The 25,538-nt window shown below is 42.9% G+C and overlaps 1 protein-coding gene and 2 long non-coding RNA genes across 8 annotated transcripts in view; all 3 read left to right on the top strand.

The window, feature by feature from the left end:
- Nucleotides 1-25,538, top strand: part of LOC143940345 (immunoglobulin lambda-1 light chain-like) — an 860,309-nt gene that overhangs the window by 366,743 nt on the left and 468,028 nt on the right. The window lies entirely within an intron of this gene.
- Nucleotides 717-1,078, top strand: LOC143940346 (uncharacterized). Its single transcript, XR_013263854.1, has 2 exons — nt 717-814; nt 942-1,078. It is a non-coding gene; the product is annotated as an uncharacterized LOC143940346 (long non-coding RNA).
- On the top strand, nt 17,355-18,031 carry LOC143939972 (uncharacterized). Its single transcript, XR_013263773.1, has 2 exons — nt 17,355-17,768; nt 17,896-18,031. It is a non-coding gene; the product is annotated as an uncharacterized LOC143939972 (long non-coding RNA).

Consider the following 25,538-nt stretch of genomic DNA (forward strand, 5'->3'; position numbering starts at 1 on the left):
CATATCATCAGTCTTCTGCAGGTGGAAAAAAAACATTTCCTCCTCCAGTGATCAGACATTGTAGCAAGTCATAAGGCAGGAGACTGCAGCAGGGGCTGATCTGTGTCAAACATATGTAAACATAACCTAGAACTGCACAAGCATCAGGATTTACAAGACTGTCATCTTTATGGCAGAATCCCAGCTAGAAAGTACATGTTTCACCTTGGATTGTGCCTGAACAAACATGGTGCTATTCTTATCAAGAAAAAAGTAAATTAGGTTATTTGCTAGGGGGAGTTCTGTGATCTCCTATCTTAGAGGTAATACATACCTGCTGGTGTTACACCTACTTACAATTTTATGAAAATATATTCACTATATGATGAAGGTGCACTTTAAGCACTTGAAAAATCACACAGCAAGTATAATATTAGATAATGTTAATAAAATGTTATTAAATCCCTTAGATGACTCTTATCTGGGCTCCTCCATCATGAGAAGAACATGAGAATAATGTTGGAGAATATTCTGGAAATAATAAGTGTTCCCTATCACCCCGGCACTGACTTACATCTTTCTAGCAGTGACTGAAGAGGACTGTGAATATTCTGATAGTTGTACAATGTGAAGTTTATTATACATCATCCTACAGACAGCTAGGTGTAGGGAGGAGACGGCCGTGTCCAATCAGATCTGATCACATTTACATTGATGTCTGCTCTCTGTATTTAATACACAGGGGAGATAGAATACAATCCAGAGATCTGTGGCTGAGTCACCTGCACCATGTCGTGGTCTGTCCTATTCATCACCTCTCTATTATTCTACACAAGTAAGAGGGGAAATGGGTTATTAATGTCTAAGCTGGAGACCAGCTATAGGAGAAAGAGAGAGCTTAATGTATATATTACAAGTGATCCCTGCTGTACTTTTTATATGAATTTATTTCTGTATTTCAGATTGTTCTGCTCAGGTGAGTGTGACCCAACCAGCCGCTCAATCCGTCTCTCCTGGGAACACGGTGACATTGTCTTGTACAGTTACTGGGTTCAGTGTAGGTGATCGTGATGTGTACTGGTTTCAGCAGAAAACAGGGGACAGACCCCGATATCTGTTATGGTATTACAGTGACAGTAGCAAACACCAAGGAGCCGGGGTCCCTGATCGGTTCTCTGGATCCAAAGACACCCCAAAGAACACAGGACATTTAACCATTAAGTCAGCGATGTTAGAAGATGAAGCTGATTATTATTGCTGTTTGTATTATCCTGCTGGCAGCACGTTGCACACTGATTCACTATAAGGAGGAAGTTATACACAATACTTACACAGGACTGGGTCATTTCCCAATAGCAGATTATAAATTAGGACTTCTATTGTATCATTTTTTTTTGTTTTTTGTATTGTGTTTATTAGTTATTTTGTCATATATAAATCTGTGGCAGTATCAAGGTAAAATCCCAAGATATGACTAGGTATTTAATGATGATTCCATAGTCTTCTGAAGTAGAACATTTGTACGTACCAAACAACGCTACTTTCAGGGACATTTAAGGGAAGATTTTAAAAAATTCTGCATTTTTATCCTTGAATTTGGCATTTCTTTCATTAATATTTTTCAGCACATTTCGAGGTCCCTACATTTGATTTGTCTTCTAGTCTTGCCTTGGTACCGTATATACTCGAGTATAAGCCGAGATTTTCAGCCTCTTTTTTGAGGCTGAAAGTGCCCCCCTCGGCTTATACTCGAGTCATCGCTGTCTGCCCGCTCGATCAGCGTGTCGAGCAGACAGACAGCGGCCATTCTACTATTCAAAAGCCGCGCCTCCGGCTCCGCCTTCGCCTGTGATAGGCGGAACACTGAATTTCCCAGCAGCCTGTGTTCCGCCTATCACGGACATCGTATCATCCTCGTACTACGGACGAGGATGATACGACGTCTGTGATAGGCGGAACACAGGCTGCTGGGAAATTCAGTGTTCCGCCTATCACAGGCGAAGGCGGCGGCGCAGCTTTTGAACTTTACAATGGCCGCCGACGAAGAGGGCACGGGACGGCACGGCACGGGACGGGACGGGACGGGGGCAAGGCAAGGCACGACACGGGACGGATGCAAGGAGGCAAGGCACGGCACGGGACGGAGGCAAGGAGGCAAGGCACGGGACGGAGGCTCGGGACAAAGGTAGGCTGGACACACACACACACACACACACACACACACACACACACACACACACACACACACACACACACACACACACACACACACACACAGGGATGGATGGATGGATGGATGGAGACACACACACACAGGGATGGATGGATGGATGGATGGAGACACACACACACAGGGATGGATGGATGGATGGAGACACACACACACAGGGATGGATGGATGGATGGACACACACACACACAGGGATGGATGGACGGACACACAGGGATGGACGGACACACAGGGATGGACGGACACACAGGGATGGACGGACACACACACAGGGATGGACAGGCATGTCTCACCCTCGGCTTATACACGAGTCAATAAGTTTGCCAGTTTTTTTGGGGGTAAATTGGGGGCCTCGGCTTATATTCGGGTCGGCCTATACTCGAGTATATACGGTAAGTGCAATAACACTCTGTGTGTAATGTATTATGCCGCGTACACACAGCCGGACTTTCCAGCAGACTAGGTCTGATAGAATCAGTCTGTTAGACAATCTGATCGTTTGTGAGCTAATCCGATCATTTTTCATTGAAAAAAATCAGACGGGCCTAGAAATAGAACATGTTTCAAATCTGTCCGACGGACTCAATTCCTATCAGGAAAACCGTTCGTCTGTGTGCTGGTCTGACGGTCAAAATACGACGCAAGGGCAGCTATTGGCTACTGGCTATTGAACTTCCTTTTTTAGTCCCGTCTTACGTCATCATGTGCAAAATGAACGGACTTTCGAAAAGACTTAGTTCGTTCGCATGTGGGCAACTCTGTTCGTTCGGAAGTCCATCGCAACTCCGCCGAAAGTCTATCGGGAAGACCGTCGGACCTAGTCTGTCGGAAAGTCTGCTCATGTGTAGGCGGCATTAGAGTTCCATAGTTAGTCAGGTTGAAAAAACACACAAGTCCATGTGGTTTAACCAAAAGAAAAAAATACATAAATAGAAAATAGAAAACATCCATATACAGAACCCTTTACACACCATTGTCTCAGAGTAAGGCAAACCACAACTCCCATACAATATGATCCAATTTGCTCCAATAGAGGAAATTATTTTCTTCCTGATCCCTTGAGACAATCGGATGTTCCCTGGATCAACAATCTCTGGTGTTAATATCACACAAGCAGAAATGAAATGCTTGATGCATTTATTGATGAAAATATAATATTATGATTTAATTTAAAACCTAATGCCAACCAACATGTTCTCTTTTATCATATATCACATATATAGTTCTACATACCCAACACAATATGCATGATCAGTTAAATATCACATATCTTTTTTTATCTTCTAATTCTGCCATGTTTTGCAGTCGATGGCTATTCAGAAAAAGTGGATTATTGTAAAAAGTAAGATGGGCAGATGTATCCGTACATACTGGAAATGTATATTCAGTCACCACACGTCTTATTCATATTACATAAAAGATTTGTTTCCCCTGGCAGCCTTTGGCATGAACTCAGGCATAGGAGTTTAAGACTTTTACTGAAGAAAAGTTTTCAAGAAATGGTTATTGCGGGAGGTTACAATAAGTGGTAATGCCTCTGGTGACAACTGAGGGGGAATCTTACAGCAGTATAGACGTGTACACAGAAGAATGTTTACAAAGCATGTTACTTTACCACTTGAAGACCACCCAATGCATATATACTGCAGCAGGGCAGCTCTATTGCGTACCTGTACATCATTTTGTGCAATAGATACTGTGGGTGCACATGTGCACTGCACGGAGGGGGAGCCAATCAGAGAGGCAGAACAGGGATCTGTCTATGTAAACAAAGCAGATTCCTGTTCTGATAGGGAAATACACAGAGATCTTCTGTTCCTTGTAATCAGGAACAGGGATCTCTGTGTTCTTTCTGTGAATCCATCCCCTATACAATTATAAAACACTCCCAGGGAACACAGTTGGCCCTTTGATTGCCCCTGATGTTAACGCCTTTCCTGCCAGTGTCAGTGGATTTTTTTTAGCACTGATCACTGTATTGGAGACATTGGTCCCCAAAAAGTGTTGCAGTCCCAATAAAAAAAAAAAAACGCTAATCGCCGCCATTACTAGTAAAAACAATAAAACAAATAAAAATGCCATAAATCTATCCACTAGTTTGTAGACGCTATAACTTTTGCGCAAAACCAATATATATACGCTTATTGGGTTTTTGTTTACTAAAAATATGTAGATGAATACATATTGGCCCAAATTGATGAAGAAATTCGATTTTTTAATTTTTTTTTTGGATATCTATTATATATATATATTTTTTTTTTCTAAATTGTTGGTTTTTTCTTGTTTATTGTGCAAAAAATAAAAACTGTAGAGGTTATCAAATACCACCAAAGCAAAGCTCTATTTGTGGGGAAAAAAGCACATTAATTTTGTTTGGGCAAGGTGTCGCACGACCACCCATCTGTCAGTTAAAGAAACGCAGTGCCATATCACAAAAAATGGCCTGGTCATTAAGGGGTAAATCCTTCTGGGGCTGAAGTGGTTAAGAGAGAGCAGTAATTCTCAGAAAGAGAGGAAGAGAGCAGAAAGTGGGACCGAAACGAGAAAGATAGAGGGGTTCGGGTAGGCTACCTGGGGTCATTGGTAGACCAAATGCCAGATATTTGAATGCATCTATTCATCCTAGAGAACCTTTAGGTGTCGATCGAATTCACGCAGTACATGCCATTTTTTAAATGTAACCGTGGTATCTAGCAGTTTAGTTACACATTTTTCATTGGAGATAGTCCAGTGGAGTTTGGAGTTAACATCAGCTATCGTAAAAAAGGATCTAGAGTGGGGAAAAGGGTTCTCTTTTATCAGAGTATATCACATATCACATGTGATTCTACAGTTTCTCACAAAAGTTAGTGCACCTCTCACATTTTTGTAAATATTTTATTCTAGCTTTTCATGTAACAACACTGAAGAAATGACACTTTGCTACAATGTAAAGTAGTGAGTGTACAGCTTGTATAACAGTGTAAATTTGCTGTCCCCTCAAAATAACTCAACACACAGCCATTAATGTGTAAACCGCTTGCAACAAAAGTGAGTACACCCCTAAGTAAAAATGTTCAAATTGGACGCATTTAGGCATTTTCCCTCCCTGGTGTCATGTGCTTTGGACCTAGGCTATAAGAAAATTGCCAAGACCCTGATCGCCATGGTCAACCAAAAAAAGTTGCGTGCGCATGCTCAGCATCATATCCAGAAGTTGTCTTGAGAAATAGATGTATAAGTTCTGCCAGCATTGCTGCAGAGAGGTTGAAGGGGTGGGGGGGGTCAGCCTGTCAGTGCTCAGACCATATACCACACACTGCATCAAATGGATCTGCATGGCTGTCATCCCAGAAGGAAGCCTCTTCTAAAGATGATGCACAAGAAAGCCCGCAAACAGATGGCTGAAGACAAGCAGACTAAGGACATGGGTTACTGGAACCATGTCCTGTGGTCTGATGAGACCAAGATAAACTTGTTTGGTTAAGATGGTGTCAAGCGTGTGGCAGAAACCAGGTTTGGAGTACAAAGACACGTCTTGCCTACAGTCAAGTATGGTGGTGGGATTGTCATGGTCTGGGGCTGCATGCATGCTGCCGGCACTGGGGAGCTACAGTTCATTGAGGGAACAATGAATGCCAACAAGTACTGTGACATACTGAAGCCGAGCATGATCCCCTCCCTTTGGAGACTGGGCTAGCTTCAGACATCAATGGACTAAAAGCTGTTGATGGGAAGATGGATGCAGCCAAATACAGGGCAATCTTAGAGGAAAACCTATTACAGTCTGCAAAAAACGTGAGACTGGGGCAGAGGTTCACCATCCAGCAGGACAAAGACCCTAAACATACAGCCAGAGCTACAATGGAATGGTTTAGATCCAAGCATATACATGTTTTACAATGGCCCAGTCAAAGTCCAGACCTAAATCCAATTGAGAATCTGACAAGACTTGAAAATTGCTGTCCACAGATGCTCTCCATCCAATCTGACCGAGTTTGAGCTATTTTGCAAAGAAGAATGGGCCAAAAACGTTACTCTCTAGATGTGTAAAGCTGGTAGAAACATCCCCAAACAGACTTGCAGCTGTAATTGCAGCAAAAGGTGGTTCTACAAAGTTTTGACTCGGGGGGCTGAATAACACCTGGCAAACACACCTCACACTTTTCACATATCTATTTGTAAAAAATTGTGAAAACCATTTATCATTTTCCTTCCACTTCACAATTATGTGCCACTTTGTGTTGGTCTATCACATAAAATCCCCAAAAAATACATTTATGTTTTTGGCTGTAACATGACAAAATGTGGAAAATTTCAAGGGGTGTGAATACTTTTTCAAGGCACTGTATGTACTGTATATGGAACTTTAGGTGGAGTTGAGTCCTCGTATAACCCTATTGGATGAGAGGAGAGGACACAGGTGTTGTCCATTTCTCCTCAGAGTGCCTAGTGCCAGTCTCCAAGATGGCCTCCCGGCCACTCTGGATGTGGCAGCACCTTGCCGGCATCACTTCCAGCGCAATGATGTCAAACAATGGATGGCAATCAACACCCGGAATCACCCACATCTGTCACAAGGATAGGCAGAGGGCTGGAGCCTAACAACACCATGGACCACAGTGCTGTTGAGTTGCTTTCAAATTCTACATTAATGCATTCTTAACTTGTCACATACTGTAATATGACAATAATATCATTAGAATAAATCTTCAACCTTTATCATTAACCTCTTCCTGCCAACATAAAACATATATGTGGCCTCTCGGTGGGTGGGCTTTAACACTGAGCGACCACATATGTGTGACCCTAGGTAAACACTAAATACATTGATGGACCCGGCTGTACTGTATTCCGTGTAGCATATTTATTGGTTACATGAGAGTGACAATAAAGCAAAAAAGCAGACAGCGTTTTGGTGAGAGCCTTAAAAAGCATGCTACCAGCACACTCCCAACTGTCAGATCATGTGACTGCCAATCACAGCAGTCACATGATCGGAATAACCGCCTCCACCTCTCGAGATTTAGACCCTCTTAAAGTGCTGGGAGACAGCAGCAGGAAGGGGGTAAAAAACAGTCCTAACTCCATTCTGTGACTTTCCTAAGGTGAGATCATATCATCAGTCTTCTGCAGGTGGAAAAAAAAATGTCCTCCTCCAGTGATCAGACATTGTAGCAAGTCATAAGGCAGGAGACTGCAGCAGGGGCTGATCTGTGTCAAACATATGTGAACATAACCTAGAACTGCACAGGCACCAGGATTTACAAGACTGTCATCTCTATGCCAGAATCCCAGCCCAGAAAGTACATGTTTCACCTTGGATTGTGCCTGAACAAACATGGTGCTTTCCTTATCAAGAAAAAAGTAAATTAGGTTATTTTCTAGGGGGAGTTCTGTGATCTCTTATCTTAGAGGTAATACATACCTGCTGGTGTTACACCTACTTATATTTTATGAAAATATATTCACTATATGATGAAGGTGCACTTTAACCACTTGCAGACCGGACCATTTTGCTGGTCAAAGACCAGACCACTTTTTGCGATTCGGCACTGCGTCGCTTTAACTGACAATTGCGCGGTCGTGCGACGTGGCTCCCAAACAAAATTGACGTCCTTTTTTTCCATAAATAGAGCTTTCTTTTGGTGGTATTTGATCACCCCTGCGGTTTTTATTTTTTGCGCTATAAACAAAAATAGAGCGACAATTTTGAAAAAAACGCATTATTTTTTACTTTTTGTTATAATAAATATCCCCCAAAAATATATAAAAAAAAATTTTTTCCCTCAGTTTAGGCCGATACGTATTCTTCTACATATTTTTGGGAAAAAAAATCGCAATAAGCGATTATTGATTGGTTTGCGCAAAAAGTTATAGCGTTTACAAAATAGGGATAGTTTTATAGCATTTTTATTAATAATTTTTTATTATTTTTTTTTTACTAGTAATGGTGGCGATCAGCGATTTTTATTGTGACTGCGACATTGTGGGGGACCCATCGGACATTTTTGACACATTTTTGGGACCATTGTCATTTATACAGTAATCACTGCTATATAAATGCATGATTCCTGTGTAAATGACACTGGCAGTGAAAGGATTAACCAGTGGGTGGCAGTGTAGGGGTTAAGTGTTCCTAGGGGTGTGTTACTAACTGTGGGGGGGTTGGGCTTTCATTTAGTGAACACTGATCTCTGCTCCAATCACATGGAGCAGAGATCAGCGTCACTAGTTGCTAGGCAGAATGGAGAAATGTTGTTTACACAGCATTTCCTCCATTCGGCCGCTCCGTGAGACGATCGTGGGGATGCCCGTGGCGATCGAGTCCGCGGGTCCCGCGACCGGACTCACGGGCGTCCCGACCAGTGCGGGAGCGCGCCGGCGGCGGCGCGCTCCCGATGGCAGGGCGGCATTAAATATTGGACGTACCTGTACGCCAATATGCCTGCCCGTGCCATTCTGTCGACGTACATCGTCGTGCGCTGGTCGGGAAGTGGTTAAGCACTTGAAAAATCACACAGCAAGTATAATATTAGATAATGTTAGTAAAATGTTATTAAATCCCTTAGATGACTCTTATCTGGGCTCCTCCATCATGAGAAGAACATGAGAATAATGTTGGAGAATATTCTGGAAATAATAAGTGTTCCCTATCACCCCGGCACTGACTTACATCTTTCTAGCAGTGACTGAAGAGGACTGTGAATATTCTGATAGTTGTACAATGTGAAGTTTATTATACATCATCCTACAGACAGCTAGGTGTAGGGAGGAGCCTGCATTGTCCAATCAGATCTGATCACATTTACATTGATGTCTGCTCTCTGTATTTAATACACAGGGGAGATAGAATACAATCCAGAGATCTGTGGCTGAGTCACCTGCACCATGTCGTGGTTTGTCCTATTCATCACCTCTCTATTATTCTACACAAGTAAGAGGGGAAATGGGTTATTAATGTCTAAGCTGGAGACCAGCTATAGGAGAAAAAGAGAGCTTAATGTATATATTACAAGTGATCCCTGCTGTACTTTTTATATGAATTTATTTCTGTATTTCAGATTGTTCTGCCCAGGTGAGTGTGACCCAACCAGCCGCTCAATCCGTCTCTCCTGGGAACACGGTGACATTGTCTTGTACAGTTTCTGGGTTCAGTGTAGGTGATCGCTATGTGTACTGGTTTCAGCAGAAAACAGGGGACAGACCCCGATATCTGTTATATTATAAAAGTGACAGTGACAAACACCAAGGAGCCGGGGTCCCTGATCGGTTCTCTGGATCCAAAGACACCCCAAAGAACACAGGACATTTAACCATTAAGTCAGCGATGTTAGAAGATGAAGCTGATTATTATTGCTGTTTGTATTATCCTGCTGGCAGCGTGTTGCACACTGATACACTATAAGGAGGAAGTTATACACAATACTTACACAGGACTGGGTCATTTCCCAATAGCAGATTATATTTTAGGACTTCTATTGTATCATTTTTTTTTGTTTTTTGTATTGTGTTTATTAGTTATTTTGTCATATATAAATTTGTGGCAGTATCAAGGTAAGATCCCAAGATATGACTAGGTATTTAATGATGATTCCATAGTCTTCTGAAGTAGAACATTTGTACGTACCAAACAACGCTACTTTCAGGGACATTTAAGGGAAGATTTTAAAAAATTCTGCATTTTTATCCTTGAATTTGCCATTTCTTTCATTAATATTTTTCAGCACATTTCGAGGTCCCTACATTTGATTTGTCTTCTAGTCTTGCCTTGATAAGTGCAATAACACTCTGTGTGTAATGTATTATGCCGCGTACACACAGCCGGACTTTCCAGCAGACTAGGTCTGATAGAATCAGTCTGTTGGACAATCTGATCGTTTGTGAGCTAATCCGATCATTTTTCATTGAAAAAAATCAGACGGGCCTAGAAATAGAACATGTTTCAAATCTGTCCGACGGACTCAATTCCTATCAGGAAAAACGTTCGTCTGTGTGCTGGTCTGACGGTTAAAATACGACGCAAGGGCAGCTATTGGCTACTGGCTATTGAACTTCCTTTTTTAGTCCCGTCTTACGTCATCATGTGCAAAATGAACGGACTTTCGAAAAGACTTAGTTCGTTCGCATGTGGGCAACTCTGTTCGTTCGGAAGTCCATCGCAACTCCGCCGAAAGTCTATCGGGAAGACCGTCTGACCTAGTCTGTCGGAAATTCCGCTCATGTGTACGCGGCATTAGAGTTCCATAGTTAGTCAGGTTGAAAAAACACACAAGTCCATGTGGTTTAACCAAAAGAAAAAAAATACATAAATAGAAAATAGAAAACATCCATATACAGAACCCTTTACACACCATTGTCTCAGAGTAAGGCAAACCACAACTCCCATACAATATGATCCAATTTGCTCCAATAGAGGAAATTATTTTCTTCCTGATCCTTTGAGACAATCGGATGTTCCCTGGATCAACAATCTCTGGTGTTAATATCACACAAGCAGAAATGAAATGCTTGATGCATTTATTGATGAAAATATAATATTATGATTTAATTTAAAACCTAATGCCAACCAACATTTGTCTAGTCTTGGAAAAAGTGGGGAAAATTGTTCTCTTTTATCATATATCACATGTATAATTCTACATACCCAACACAATATGCATGATCAGTCAAATATCACATATCTTTTTTTATCTTCTAATCTGCCATGTTTTGCAGTCGATGGCTATTCAGAAAAAGTGGATTATTGTAAAAAGTAAGATGGGCAGATATATCCGTACATACTGGAAATGTATATTCAGTCACCACACGTCTTATTCATATTACATAAAAGATCTAAAAACAAAGTTCCACTCATTTTCAGTCCAACATCACCATGTATTAAATGCCCATTTGTTTCCCCTGGCAGCCTTTGGCATGAACTCAGGCATAGGAGTTTAAGACTTTTAGTGAAGAAAAGTTTTCAAGAAATGGTTATTGCGGGAGGTTACAATAAGTGGTAATGCCTCTGGTGACAACTGAGGGGGAATCTTACAGCAGTATAGACGTGTACACAGAAGAATGTTTACAAAGCATGTTACTTTACAACTTGAAGACCACCCAATGCATATATACTGCAGCAGGGCAGCTCTATTGCGTACCTGTACATCATTTTGTGCAATAGATACTGTGGGTGCACATGTGCGCTGCACGGAGGGGGAGCCAATCAGAGAGGCAGAACAGGGATCTGTCTATGTAAACAAAGCAGCTTCCTGTTCTGATAGGGAAATACACAGAGATCTTCTGTTCCTTGTAAGCAGAAACAGGGATCTCTGTGTTCTTTCTGTGAGTCCATCCCCTACACAGTTATAAAACACTCCCAGCGAACACAGTTGGCCCTTTGATTGCCCCTGATGTTAACCCCTTCCCTGCTAGTGTCAGTGAATTTCTTTTAGTACTAATCACTGTTTTGGAGACATTGGTCTCCAAAAAATGTTGCAGTCCCACTAAAAAAAATAAAACGCTAATCGCCGCCATTACTAGTAAAAACAATAAAATAAATAAAAATGCCATAAATCTATCCCCTAGTTTGTAGACGCTATAACAAAACCAATATATATACGCTTATTGGGTTTTTGTTTACTAAAAATGTGTAAATGAATACATTTTGGCCTAAATTAATGAAGAAATTCGATTTTTTTTTTCAATTATTGTATCATAATAGAAAGTAAAAAATATTGTTGATTTTTTTCCTAAATTGTTGGACTTTTCTTGTTTATCGCGCAAAAAATAAAAACTGCAGGGGTGATCAAATACCACCAAAAGAAAGCTCTATTTGTGGGTAAAGAAGCACATTAATTTTGTTTGGGCAAGGTGTCGTATGACCACCCAACTGTCAGTTAAAGAAACGCAGTGCCGTATCACAAAAAATGCCCAAGTGATACGCACTTTTGAAAATCTAGAGTGGAGGGAAGGCTACATCATGGCCACTGCCGATGTGGCCTCCCTCCACACTATTATTTCTCACTTGGATGGATTGGAAACTGTTGAGATGTTTTTGAGGAGGGATGTAGAGTTGATTCCCTCTCAGCGAGAATTAATTTTAGATTTATTGAGGTACGCGATTTCCAGGTGATCAAATACCACCAAAAGAAAGCTCTATTTGTTGGAAGAAAATGATAAAAATGTAATTTGGGTACAGTGTAGCATGACCGCGCAATTGTCATTCAAAGTGCGACAGCGCTGAAAGCTCAAAATTGGTCTGGGCAGTAAGGTGTTTAAGTGCCTGCTATTGAAGTGGTGAAGAAAATTTTAACTAAACACTGGAGCATTTTTAAAAAAATGATAAAGTTCTAGGTCCTGTGCTTCCAGAACGGCCCCAGGTCATTTTTAGAGGAGTTCCTCCATTTAAACTTCAAATAGCCCCAAATATTTTGGATGCCCCGAACAGAGTGCCATTCTTTCAAAACTCTAAACCCCCGTACACGCGGTCGGAAATTCCGACCACAAAATCCGTCGGAACTGGTGTTGCATACACACGGTCGGACAAAGTTGTCAGAAAATCCGATTGTTCGGAACGTGATGACATTTGTTTGTTACGACGGGGCTAGTAGCCAATAGCTTTGCTCTTGTACTTTGATCTGAGTATGCGTGGCACTTTATCCGATCAGAATTCTCTACAAACGATCGGAAAAAGTCAGATCGGATTTTGTTGTCGGAAAAGTTGAGATCCTGCTCTCAAATTTTTTCAGTCGGAATTACCGACAGAAAAAGTCTGATAGAGACCACACACAATCGGATTTTCTGACAATATAGTCCAATCGGATCTTTTCCGCCGGAATTTCCAACTGTGTGTACAGGGCATAAGGGTTATTACCCATGTCGCCATTGCAACATTTGCGTTATCAACAAGGATAAGAGTAGGAGAATATGTCCGTTTTTTTTTTTTGATATTAATACTTTTATCACCTGTACTTCTTTAAATGTGGTATACCTGTTAATTTAATAACGTATTTCCACTTCTGGACACTAGTGGGCAGTGTTCGTAGGTTTATACATGTTTACATTCTCCAAAAATATATTCTCTTAGTTTGTAAAGAATTATTCATTTTTTATATTACATTTGGGAATTATATATGTGACCTCAATTATTAGGGTAGTTTGCCAAATATATATACATATTTTTTGCTGGTGTGGGGGGAGCCTCCTCATCCTCCCCTGTATGCAATTGGTTGCCTTTTTTATTGTAGTTTTTTTATTATCTACTAATTTTTGCCCATTTTATAGTGTGATATTATATGTATACTTTCGAGGTCACATTATTCTAATGGCGCCATGTTTTTGTTTCCTTTTATGGGGTTTGAGGTGTTTCCCCATTTTTAGGCACTGCGCTTTGTTGATTACAGTTCTAGCCTTGTCCCTGTCACTCTCGGTTGGTGTGTTCAGGCATCCTGCCCACTGAGAGTGTCAGCTGACTATATGTGGTTCCCACTTCCTGTGTAGTGAACCGCAAGGTTCTCTTGAGCATGAGCTCTATGGTTTATGCTACTTCCGGTCGGCGATGGTTTTTTTCCATCTACCGGAAGTAAATACAATTTGACCTTGGTTTTATTTCCTGTTTAGGGTGAATCGCACGCCCACACTGCACATGTGCGCCTGGGCTGTGTGTTTGTATTCATTCGCCGGTGTTCTGACAGATAGCGTCCTGCCATCATATAGTGTCCACCCCGTACTGCGCATGCGCAGTACGGAGCAGCCAAAGCTTCGGAAAATCTCTGAAGCTGAACGGCGCATGCGCCGTGAGTGGAGGTGGTAGCCCCACCATCCAAGTGGACATAGGGTTGTGAAAATTAGAGGGCCCCTCGCGAGCGAGCTTAGCTCGCCACGCTTCGGGCTCGGCCACACTGCGCTCGGCTCTTTTATATTCCTACTACCTATGTCCACTTGGATGGTGGGGATAGAACCTGGACTCACAGCAGGCGGCGTTCATCCTTGGCTATTTTCGGAATCTGTGTTGCTCTGTACTGCGCATACGCAGTACACAGCGGACACTATCCGATGGGGGACCTTATATGATGGGACACCGGCACGGCTGTAATGCGCTTGTGCGGCCGAAAATTATTATTAAAATCAGCTGTTTTGGTTGTCATGCTGTCTCACTTTTTTTCATTTGTAGACCAAATTCCAGATATTTGAATGCATCTATTCATCCTAGAGAACCTTTAGGTGTCAATCGAATTTTTAATTTTTTAAATGTAACCGTGGTATCTAGCAGTTTAGTTACAAATTTTTCATTGGAGATAGTCCAGTGGAGTTTGGAGTTAACATCAGCTATCGTAAAGGATCTAGATTGGGGAAAAGGGTTCTCTTTTATCAGAGTATATCACATGTGTGATTCTACCAGTTTCTCACAAAAGTTAGTACACCTCTCACATTTTTGTAAATATTTTATTCTAGCTTTTCAGGTGACAACACTAAAGAAATGACACTTTGCTACAATGTAAAGTAGTGAGTGCACAGCTTGTATAACAGTGTAAATTTGCTGTCCCCTCAAAATAACTCAACGCACAGCCATTAATGTCTAAACCGCTGGCAACAAAAGTGAGTACACCTGTAAGTGAAAATGTTAAAATTGGGCCCATTTAGGCATTTTCCCTCCCTGGTGTCATGTGACTCGTTAGTGTTACAAGGTCTCAGGTGTGAATGGGGAGCAGGTGTGTTAAATTTGTTATCGCTCTCACTCTCTCATACTGGTCACTGGAAGTTCAACATGGCACCTAATGGCAAAGAAGTCTCTGAGGATCTGAAAAAAGAATTGTTGCTCTACAGAAAGAGGACCTAGGCTATAAGAAGATTGCCAAGATCCTGATTGCCATGGTCAACCAAAGAAGTTGACTTTGGTTGTCTTTGAGAAATAGACGTATGAGTGCTGCCAGCATTGTTGCAGAAGTTGAAGGGGTGGGGGGGTCAGCCTGTCGGTGCTCAGACCATACACCGCACATTGCATCAAATGGGTCTGCATGGCTGTCATCCCAGAAGGAAGCCTCTACTAAAGATGATGCACAAGAAAGCCCACAAACAAGGAACCATGTCCTGTGGTCTGATGAGACCAAGATAAACTTGTTTGGTTAAGATGGTGTTAAGCATGTGTGGCGGCAACCAGGTGAGGAGTACAAAGACAAGTGTGTCTTGCAGTCAAATATGGTGGTGGTAGTGTCATAGTCTGGGGTTGTATGAATGCTGCCACCACTGGGGAACTACAGTTCATTGAGGGAACCATGAATACCAGTATGTACTGTGACATACTGAAGCAGAACATGATCCCCTCCCTTTGGAGACTGGGCTAGCATCAGACATCAATGGACTAAAAGCTGTTGATGGGAAAATGGATGGAGCCAACTGCAGGGCAATCTTAGAGGAAAACCTATTAGAGTCTGCAAAAGACTTGAGACTGGGGCAGAGGTTCACCATCCAGCAGGACAAAGACCCTAAACATACAGCCAGAGCTACAATGGAATGGTTTAGATCAAAGCATATACATGTGTTAGAACGGCCCAGTCAAAGTCCAGACCTAAATCCAATTGAGAATCTGTGACAAGACTTGAAAATTGCTGTCCACAGATGCTCTCCATCCGATCTGACAGAGCTTGAGCTATTTTGTAAAGAAGAATGGGCAAAAATGTCACTCTCTAGATGTGTAAAGCTGGTAGAGACATCCCCAAAAAGACTTGCAGCTGTAATTGCAGCAAAAGGTGGTTCTACAGAGTATTGACTCGGGGGGCTGAATACAAACACACCCCACACTTTTCACATATTTATTTGTAAAAAATTGTGAAAACCATTTATCATTTTCCTTCCACTTCACAATTATGTGCCACTTTGTGTTGGTCTATCACATAAAATCCCCAAAAAATACATTTATATTTTTGGCTGTAACATGACAAAATGTGGAAAATGTCAAGGGGTGTGAATACTTTTTCAAGGCACTGTATGTACTATATATGCAGCTTTAGGTGGAGTTGAGTCCTGGCATAACCCTATTGGATGAGAAGAGAGGACACAGGTGTTGTCCATTTCCCCTCAGAGTGCCTAGTGCCAGTCTCCAAGATGGCCTCCCGGCCACTCCGGATTTGGCGGCACCTTGTCTGCATCACTTCCAGCGCAATGATGTCAAACAATGGATGGCAATCAACACACGGAATCACCCACATCTGTCACAAGGATAGGCAGAGGGCTGGAGCCTAACAACACCATGGACCACAGTGCTGTTGAGTTGCTTTCAAATTCTACATTAATGCATTCTTAACTTGTCACATACTGTAATATGACAATAATATCATTAGAACAAATCTTCAGCCTTTATCATTAACCTCTTCCTGCCAACATAAAACATATATGTGGCCTCTCGGTGGGTGGGCTTTAACACTGTGCGACCACATATGTGTGACCCTAGGTAAACACTAAATACATTGATGGACCCGGCTGTACTGTAATCCGTGTAGCATATTTATTGGGTACATGAGAGTGACAATAAAGCAAAAAAGCTGACAGCTTTTTGGCTTTACCTTAAAAAGTGTTCTCCCAGCACAGTAATGAACGGGTACCATAAAGCAAGTATGCATCGGGAGCTTTCAGATCATGTGACTGCCATTCACAGCAGTCACATGATCGGAATAACCGCCTCCACCTCCCGAGATTTAGACCCTCTTAAAATGCCGGGAGACAGCAGCAGGAAGGAGTAAAAAACAGTCTTAACTCCATACTGTGACTTTCCTAAGGTGAGATCATATCATCAGTCTTCTGCAGGTGGAAAAAAAAAAACATTTCCTCCACCAGTGATCAGACATTGTAGCAAGCCATAAGGCAGGAGACTGCAGCAGGGGCTGATCTGTGTCAAACATATGTGAACATAACCTAGAGCTGCACAGGCACCAGGATTTACAAGACTGTCATCTCTATACCAGAATCCCAGCCAGAAAGTACATGTTTCACCTTGGATTGTGCCTGAGCAAACATAGTGCTATCCTTATCAAGAAAAAAGTAAATTAGGTTATTTGCTAGGGGGAGTTCTGTGATCTCCTATCTTAGAGGTAATACATACCTGCTGGTGTTACACCTACTTACAATTTTATGAAAATATATTCACTATATGATGAAGGTGCACTTTAAGTACTTGAAAAATCACACAGCAAGTATAATATTAGATAATGTTAGTAAAATGTTATTAAATCCCTTAGATGACTCTTATCTGGGCTCCTCCATCATGAGAAGAACATGAGAATAATGTTGGAGAATATTCTGGAAATAATAAGTGTTCCCTATCACCCCGGCACTGACTTACATCTTTCTAGCAGTGACTGAAGAGGACTGTGAATATTCTGATAGTTGTACAATGTGAAGTTTATTATACATCATCCTACAGACAGCTAGGTGTAGGGAGGAGCCTGCATTGTCCAATCAGATCTGATCACATTTACATTGATGTCTGCTCTCTGTATTTAATACACAGGGGAGATAGAATACAATCCAGAGATCTGTGGCTGAGTCACCTGCACCATGTCGTGGTCTGTCCTATTCATCACCTCTCTATTATTCTACACAAGTAAGAGGGGAAATGGGTTATTAATATCTAAGCTGGAGACCAGCTATAGGAGAAAGAGAGAGCTTAATGTATATATTACAAGTGATCCCTGCTGTACTTTTTATATGAATTTATTTCTGTATTTCAGATTGTTCTGCCCAGATGAGTGTGACCCAACCAGCCGCTCAATCCGTCTCTCCTGGGAACACGGTGACATTGTCTTGTACAGTTACTGGGTTCAGTGTAGGTGATCGCTGGGTGTACTGGTTTCAGCAGAAAACAGGGGACAGACCCCGATATCTGTTATATTATAACAGTGACAGTAGCAAACACCAAGGAGCCGGGGTCCCTGATCGGTTCTCTGGATCCAAAGACACCCCAAAGAACACAGGACATTTAACCATTAAGTCAGCGATGTTAGAAGATGAAGCAGATTATTATTGCTGTTTGTGGTATCCTGCTGGCAGCGTGTTGCACACTGATACACTATAAGGAGGAAGTTATACACAATACTTACACAGGACTGGGTCATTTCCCAATAGCAGATTATATTTTATCATTTTTTTTTTTTTTTGTTTTTATTTTTTGTATTGTGTTTATTAGTTTTTTTTGTCATATTTAAATTGGAGCAGTATCAAGGTAAGATCCCAAGATATGACTAGGTATTTAAAGATGATTCCATAGTCTTCTGAAGTAGAACATTTGTACATACCAAACAACGCTACTTTCAGGGAAATTACAAGATTGAAAAAAAAAATCAGCGTTTTTATTCTGTAAATTGCCATTTCTTTCATTAATATTTTTCATCACATACGAGGTCCCTACTAGGGATGAGCCGAACACCCCCCTGTTCGGTTCGCACCAGAACCTGCAAAGAGACCTAAACTTCATGTGAACTTTAGAACCCTATTAAAGTCTATGGGACTCGAACGTTCACAATCTAAAGTGCTAATTGTAAAGGGTAATATGCAAGTTACTGTCCTTGGGGGGGACATGGATCAATGCAAAAAAAAGTTTTAAAAACGGCCGTTTTTTCAGGAGCAGTGATTTTAATAATGATTAAAGTGAAACAATAAAAGTGTAATATTCCTTTAAATTTCATAGCTGGGGGGTATCTATAGTATGCCTGTGAAGGGGCGCATGTTTCTGGTGCTTAGAACTGTCCCTGCACAAAGTGTCATTTGTGCAGGAAAAAAAGTCTTTTAAAATCACTTGCGGCTAAATTGTCGGCTCCCCATAATACAGAGAACACTCAATGAGTGTTCTCTGTATTAGCCGACAATTCATTCATTCATTGATAAAAAAAGCGTGGGGTTCCCCTAAATTCAATTACCAGGCCCTTCAGGTCTGACATGGATATTAAGGGGAACCCTGTGTCAAATTAAAAAAAAAAATTGACGTGGGGGTCCCTCTAAATATCCATACCAGACCCTTCAGGTCTGATATGGATATTAAGGGGAACCCCGCATCAAATTTAAAAAAAATTGACGTGGGGGTCCCCCTAAAAATCCATACCAGACCCTTTATCCGAGCATGCAGCCTAGCAGGCTGCAGGAAAAGAGGGGGGGACGAGAGAGCGGCCCCCCTCCCTCCTGAACCGTACCAGGCCACATACCCTCAACATTGGGAGGATACTTTAGGGGTCTGTGACCCCTCAAAGCACCTTGTCCCCATGTTGACGAGGACAAGGGCCTCATCCTCACAACACTGGCCAGTGGTTATGAGGGTCTGCGGGCGGGGGGCTTATCAGAATCTGGAAGCCCCCTTTAACAAGGGGACCCCCAGATCCCGGGCCCCCCCCTGTTTGAAATGGTAAGGGGGTACAAAAGTACCCCTACCATTTCACAAAGAAAGTGTAAAAATGGTTAAATAAGACAAACTCATCCTCACAACCCTGGCCAGTGGTTGTGAGGGTCTGCGGGCGGGGGGCTTATCAGAATCTGGAAGCCCCCTTTAACAAGGGGACCCCCAGATCCCGGCCCCTCCTGTTTGAAATGGTAAGGGGGTACAAAAGTACCCCTACCATTTCACAAAGAAAGTGTAAATATGGTTAAATAAGACAAACACACTTTTGAAAAATTCCTTTATTAAAAATAAAAAAAATAAAAAAAACATTCCAGCGGTGCTAATCCACTCTTGCTATCCAGCGACGAATCTCCGGGGTCCAGCGATGGATGATCATATCCAGCGAGGGGGATCTCTCAGTCCAGCGCTGTCCATACATCCGTCTTCTGTCTCCATTGCGGAGACACTGTGGAGATCCCAGCGCTGACGTTTCTTATATTAGGAGGGCGGGGCCACCCATCACCTGACCCCGCCCCTCTACGTCACTGGGGAACCCCTGGCTCCCTTCACCAGTGTCAGAGGGGGTGGGGTCAGCGCTGGAATCTCCGCAGTGTCTCTGCAGTGGAGACAGAAGACGGATGTATGGACAGCGCTGGACTGAGAGATCCCCCGTCGCTGGATATGATCATCCATCGCTGGACCCCGGAGATTCGTCGCTGGATAGCAAGAGTGGATTAGCACCGCTGGAATCTTTTTTTTTTTTTTTTTTTTTTTTTTAATAAAGGAATTTTTCAAAAGTGTGTTTGTCTTATTTAACCATTTTTACACTTTCTTTGTGAAATGGTAGGGGTACTTTTGTACCCCCTTACCATTTCAAACAGGGGGGGCGGGATCTGGGGTTCCCCTTGTTAAAGGGGGGTTCCAGATTCTGATAAGCCCCCCACCCGCAGACCCACCGGCCAGGGTTGTGAGGATGAGGCCCTTGTCCTCATCAACATGGGGACAAGGTGCTTTGAGGGGTCACAGACCCCCAAAGCATCCTCCCAATGTTGAGGGTATGTGGCCTGGTACGGTTCAGGAGGGAGGGGGGCCGCTCTCTCGTCCCCCCCTCTTTTCCTGCGGCCTGCCAGGTTGCGTGCTCGGATAAAGGGTCTGGTATGGATTTTTAGGGGGACCCCCACGTCAATTTTTTTTTTATTTGATGCGGGGTTCCCCTTAATATCCATATCAGACCTGAAGGTTCTGGTATGGATATTTAGGGGGACCCCCACTACTCCACCAGCTCTACCCGAATACATCAGACCTGTGTTGGCGATGCCTCGCCGACAAAGGGACCATGCTACATATCTTTTGGTCATGCCTGAAACTTACACACTTCTGGAAAGTGGTGCGTGAGACAATTCAACAATTCACGGCCCAGCCCCTCACAGACGACCCAGCATTCTTTCTCTTACATGTATCCGACGTACCTGACAGGAAATACCAGAAATCAGTGATCCCCCATCTAATTGATGCGGCTAAGGCCTGCATACCACTCCATTGGAAATCATCCCTCCCGCCGACCACTGACCTCTGGCTTCGTAAAGTGGAGGACATCAGGAAAATGGAGGATCTTATCCTCACAGCGCAAAATAGAGAGGAGACCTTCACTAAAACCTGGCAGGGCTGGACTGTGTTCATATACTCGACTGAGGGCCAGGCCCTGAGAAGCTCTGACACAGATGCATGCAGTGTCCAGGATATGTTGAGCCTGGGGGCCATAGATATAAGCCCCGCATCTGTAATTCGGAATGGTCATCTGCGCACTCCATGATTGGGTAAAACACCTTGCCCCCCCTTCAACCCCCCCTTTCTCTTTTTTTTACCTTCTCTCCCTCCATCCCTCTCCCTTTATCCCTCGTACTTGATATACCCCCTTTTCTTCTCTTCACCCCTCTGTTCTTCCTCCTTCATTGCTTCTCCTCTTCTCCCATACACTGAAAGTGGTATCAATGTAGATACCTAGTTAGTTAAAAAGAAACTGGGAAGTGAGGCCACAAGATGATGTGAATTCCCAACTCCACATACATACTGCTGTTTATTTTTCTTGGCGATAATGCTAGCAGGGCATTGATGTTGTATTCCATGTACTGCCTCTCTATCTGTAAGCTATGTGCAAAATTTGTAACCTGTTGGTCTATGTGGACCCATTTCCTGATATAAATAAAAAATTAAAAACAAAAAAAAACAAAAAAAAACCTAATGCCAACCAACATTTTTCTAGTCTTGGAAAGAGTGGTGAAAATGGTTCTCTTTTATCATATATCACATGTATAGTTCTACATACCGAACACAATATGCATGATCAGTCAAATATCACATATTTTTTTTTATCTTCTAATTCTGCCATATTTTTGTTTAAAAACTGATGTTCTTTCAGGAGCAGTGATTCAATGCTTAAAGTCCTCTAAATATCGTACCAGGGGGGTGTCTATAGCATGCCTGTAAAGTGGCATGTGTTTCCCTTGTTTAGAACAGTCCCTGCACAAAATGACATTTATAAAGGAATAAAAGTCATTTAAAACTGCTTGCATGACATGGACATTCACTGTACTGTTCATTTAAGTACAAGAGTCTCCATTTTGTTCTTACTGTTGAAATGTGTTCTGTAACCTTCACCTAATATGCAGACACATCTACTAAACGCTCTCTACTCCCCCTCCCTTCTCAATGTTTTACTTTTGCAATTGTTCTATTCGCTAGCTTTTAATAACATATTTCTATTTGATAGTTTTTAATAAGATCTCACACCACCCCTTTCTTATCTATGTATAAAATAACATGTAATAATAAATTGACGCTGGACGAACATTTTAAACACAGTGATTGAGTCCTCTGAATCTATTCCTGCAGCTGCAGTATTAACTTTGTTTTAGAGTCCCAAACAGAAATTAGCCATAACAGTTTTGGCGAGTCAGATATAAGGAGGTTGGCAGAGTTTTCCAGAATGATCCCTATCTGTTGGTTCTCAAGGAAACCAGACCACTCTCGGACCTTTCTGGTTGGGTAACGTGTGTGTGTGAATGTGTTTGTGTCCCCCTTCATGAGTTGGACTGTGTGTGGATAGGGAGAATTCTCTGTGTTGACTCCTTGTGGCGAGCTAGGTCAGAGGACCATAGTAGGGTCAGATAAAACTCACAGAGAAGAGAAGAGATGAGGAGGGTCCTAATGAGTATTTTTTCCTATTGTCATAAACCCCTTCTATCCACGTAGATAAGTGGAGACTATTCTTGTAAATCTGAAGATTTTCTGTACTATTTGTTTTAGAGGCAAGAGGGTATAGGCACAAGTAGAGAAGACTGGCTAGTTATTATGGGCATTAAATGAATTAAGGGAATGAAGGGAGAAAGGCCTTCAGAAAATGCCCAGCTCAAGATGAGCGCTAGAGAATATATGAACCAAAGATACAGTTCTGCCTATACTGAGCCCCTAGATAAATGGGTAGAATGGACAAAGGGAATGTCAGGTCACCTTGAGGCGAGGTGAAAGATGCACACCGTAGGGATCAGGAGTGCACCGCAAGCTTGTGGACCCTAAGGCTGACTGCTGCGGACGGGAGACAGATCCCACCAAGGTAGAGCGTAAGATTCCCTGGGGCGCGGAGTTTAAGAGCCAGCAGGTGTTCACCAGAGCCTCTAGTGGTGAGGATGGACTTGGCTGCAACTGGCTCCAGGTCGCGACCCCCAGGGTCCCCCAGCTCGCACCCACAGTAGGCAACAGGAGGATAGGGATAGTGAGGGATAAAGCCAAGGTCGGGGCTACAAGCAGACAGGAATAGTCAGGGACACGCCAATAGGCCAGGATCACAGGCAAACAGGGATAGTCAAGGACACGTCAAAGTCGGTAACGGAACAACAGAAGAGCACACAGCAGAAAACAAGACGCTAAACACACAAAGGAATACACAACAGTTGATCAGCAGGGTTGGCCTGCAGTGCACAGGTTAATATAGAGTTCTCTGATAGGAGCTAGGGTGGAGTCATGCCAGAGGATGGATTACAAAAGCAGTCAGGTGAGGGTCAGCTGGTCTCTAGAGATGAACACATGGAAACAGGTAAGCAGACAAACTCTATTGCATAACCATGACAGGGAACAGCTAAACCTTTAAAATCTGAAGGGGCTTTTGATTTACAAGTATGGCAAACTTTTCTGTACAATTATGGCCCACTACTGTGCAGTGAAGGAACGTGGAGAATAGCTTGCACATGGGAGACAGAAGCTAAAGTAGCAAATCAAACTGGCTTGATGGAGATGTTTAATAAAAGTACTGCCCAAATTTACTACGTTTGGCCAGAAGACTCTGTAGAGGAGGACCCCCCCACCTTATGCGGCTGCCAGTTTGGCTTGAAGGGGTCCACGCACAAAAGCAAAAGAATTAGATTGCATGGAACACACAAAAGATGAGCTGGTAAATATAGTAGAGAGCAGAGTTTTAACAGCCCCATATCAACCTACAAAGAGGGATTTGGCTCCTATCCTAGAAACAGATGATTGGCATAAATCAAAGAGCACATATGGAAAACTAGATCTCGCTGAACTTAAGGCTTTGACCAGAGAAAGAAAGATAGAATCTTAACTTCTGGAGCAAACCATAATTTCTTGATCATACATCACGGGACACAGGAGCTTCATTACATAGTGGGTTATATAGGCACCTCTGGTGATTGGACACTGGTTAATCCTCAATTAAGGAGAATTCCTCCCCTATATAACCCCTCCCATATGGGAGGCACCTCAGTTTTTTTCACCAGTGTCTATGGTGGTTGGTCACGCAAAACATGTGCTATGAAGAAAGCTCTGTGCAGGTCCCTGCGGGGGCCTAAGGGCTACAACAAACCGGATCCATATCTCGGGCCGATATTTTGACTCCCAAGATGATATGGTACCCAGGCCTCGTCATCCGAAGAAACAAGGTTTTGCCTGTAAGTCCTCTCCTATTGGAAGACTGGGCTCTGGGAAAACCAGACTTGGTGTACTATTTACATAGTGGCACGAAAGTTTCTGGCAGAGTCTTTTACAAGGTCCAGGAAGGAGGTTCCTCTGAGGAACCCCAAAAAATCCTGAAGGTTGGCACAACTCTGCCCGCCGTGATGGGTGAAGGCTGGAATCTGTCTGTTTTCAGCAATTCCTGCGGCAAGGACAGGTAAGGGAAGTTAATCCTATATAAATGTATATTATGGATTTCTTCATTGAGTAGTTGTATGTCTTACCTAGTTTCCACCACTAGAGGGAGTAAGAGCAGCCTGATGCATACTTACATGCCTTTCAGATACACACGCTCAGTGAAGCCTGGTTCCTCCAGATGACTCACGTTTCCACTGCACTCTCTGCCACAATAAAGGTAATACAAGGGTCCCACGTAGTCTGGGGGTCCCGCGCAGCTCCGATGGTGGTCCCCTTACCCCCTGGACGTCCGGTGGTCCGCGTGCACGCGTGCTAAGTGCGCTCTCGTGCTAATGGAGGGGGGGAGTGTGGTTGCCGTGCACGGCGCTGTACTGTGCAGGCGCCAGGCGGCAAGCACCCAGAGCACCAGGGGGCTGTAAGTGGAGACACAGGAGCTGTGGGCAGTAAGCATCCTAAGGGATTGGATCCAGGCAAACCTAAGACACCTACTCAGCATCAGGTTGTGCAGTTTAAGCATATATATTTATTGTGAGAGTTTGAGCACAACAGTGATTGCACTTTGTACTAGTACCTCTGATTTGTAGCTTAGGACTATGTCTCCTCGTAAGAGGATCTCAGGGGGAGGTAACAAAGGCACTGGTAAATCCCCGCCTAGGTCTAGGGGTTATAAAAATGCCTGTAGGTTACCATCCCCCCCTGCAAGACTGGAGCCAGCCTCACAGGATGAGTCAGTGCCCCTGTCTGGTTTTGCAGCCTCTCCTAATATTTCAGCCCCGGTATATGTCACTGAGGACTCCCTTGGGGCTACATTGGAGGGTTTTGAAGATAGAATCATGAATTTTG

Source organism: Lithobates pipiens, unplaced genomic scaffold, assembly GCF_037356315.1.
Source record: "Lithobates pipiens isolate NorthernLeopardFrog02 unplaced genomic scaffold, aLitPip1_a1.2 Scaffold_3, whole genome shotgun sequence".
NCBI lineage: Eukaryota > Metazoa > Chordata > Amphibia > Anura > Ranidae > Lithobates > Lithobates pipiens.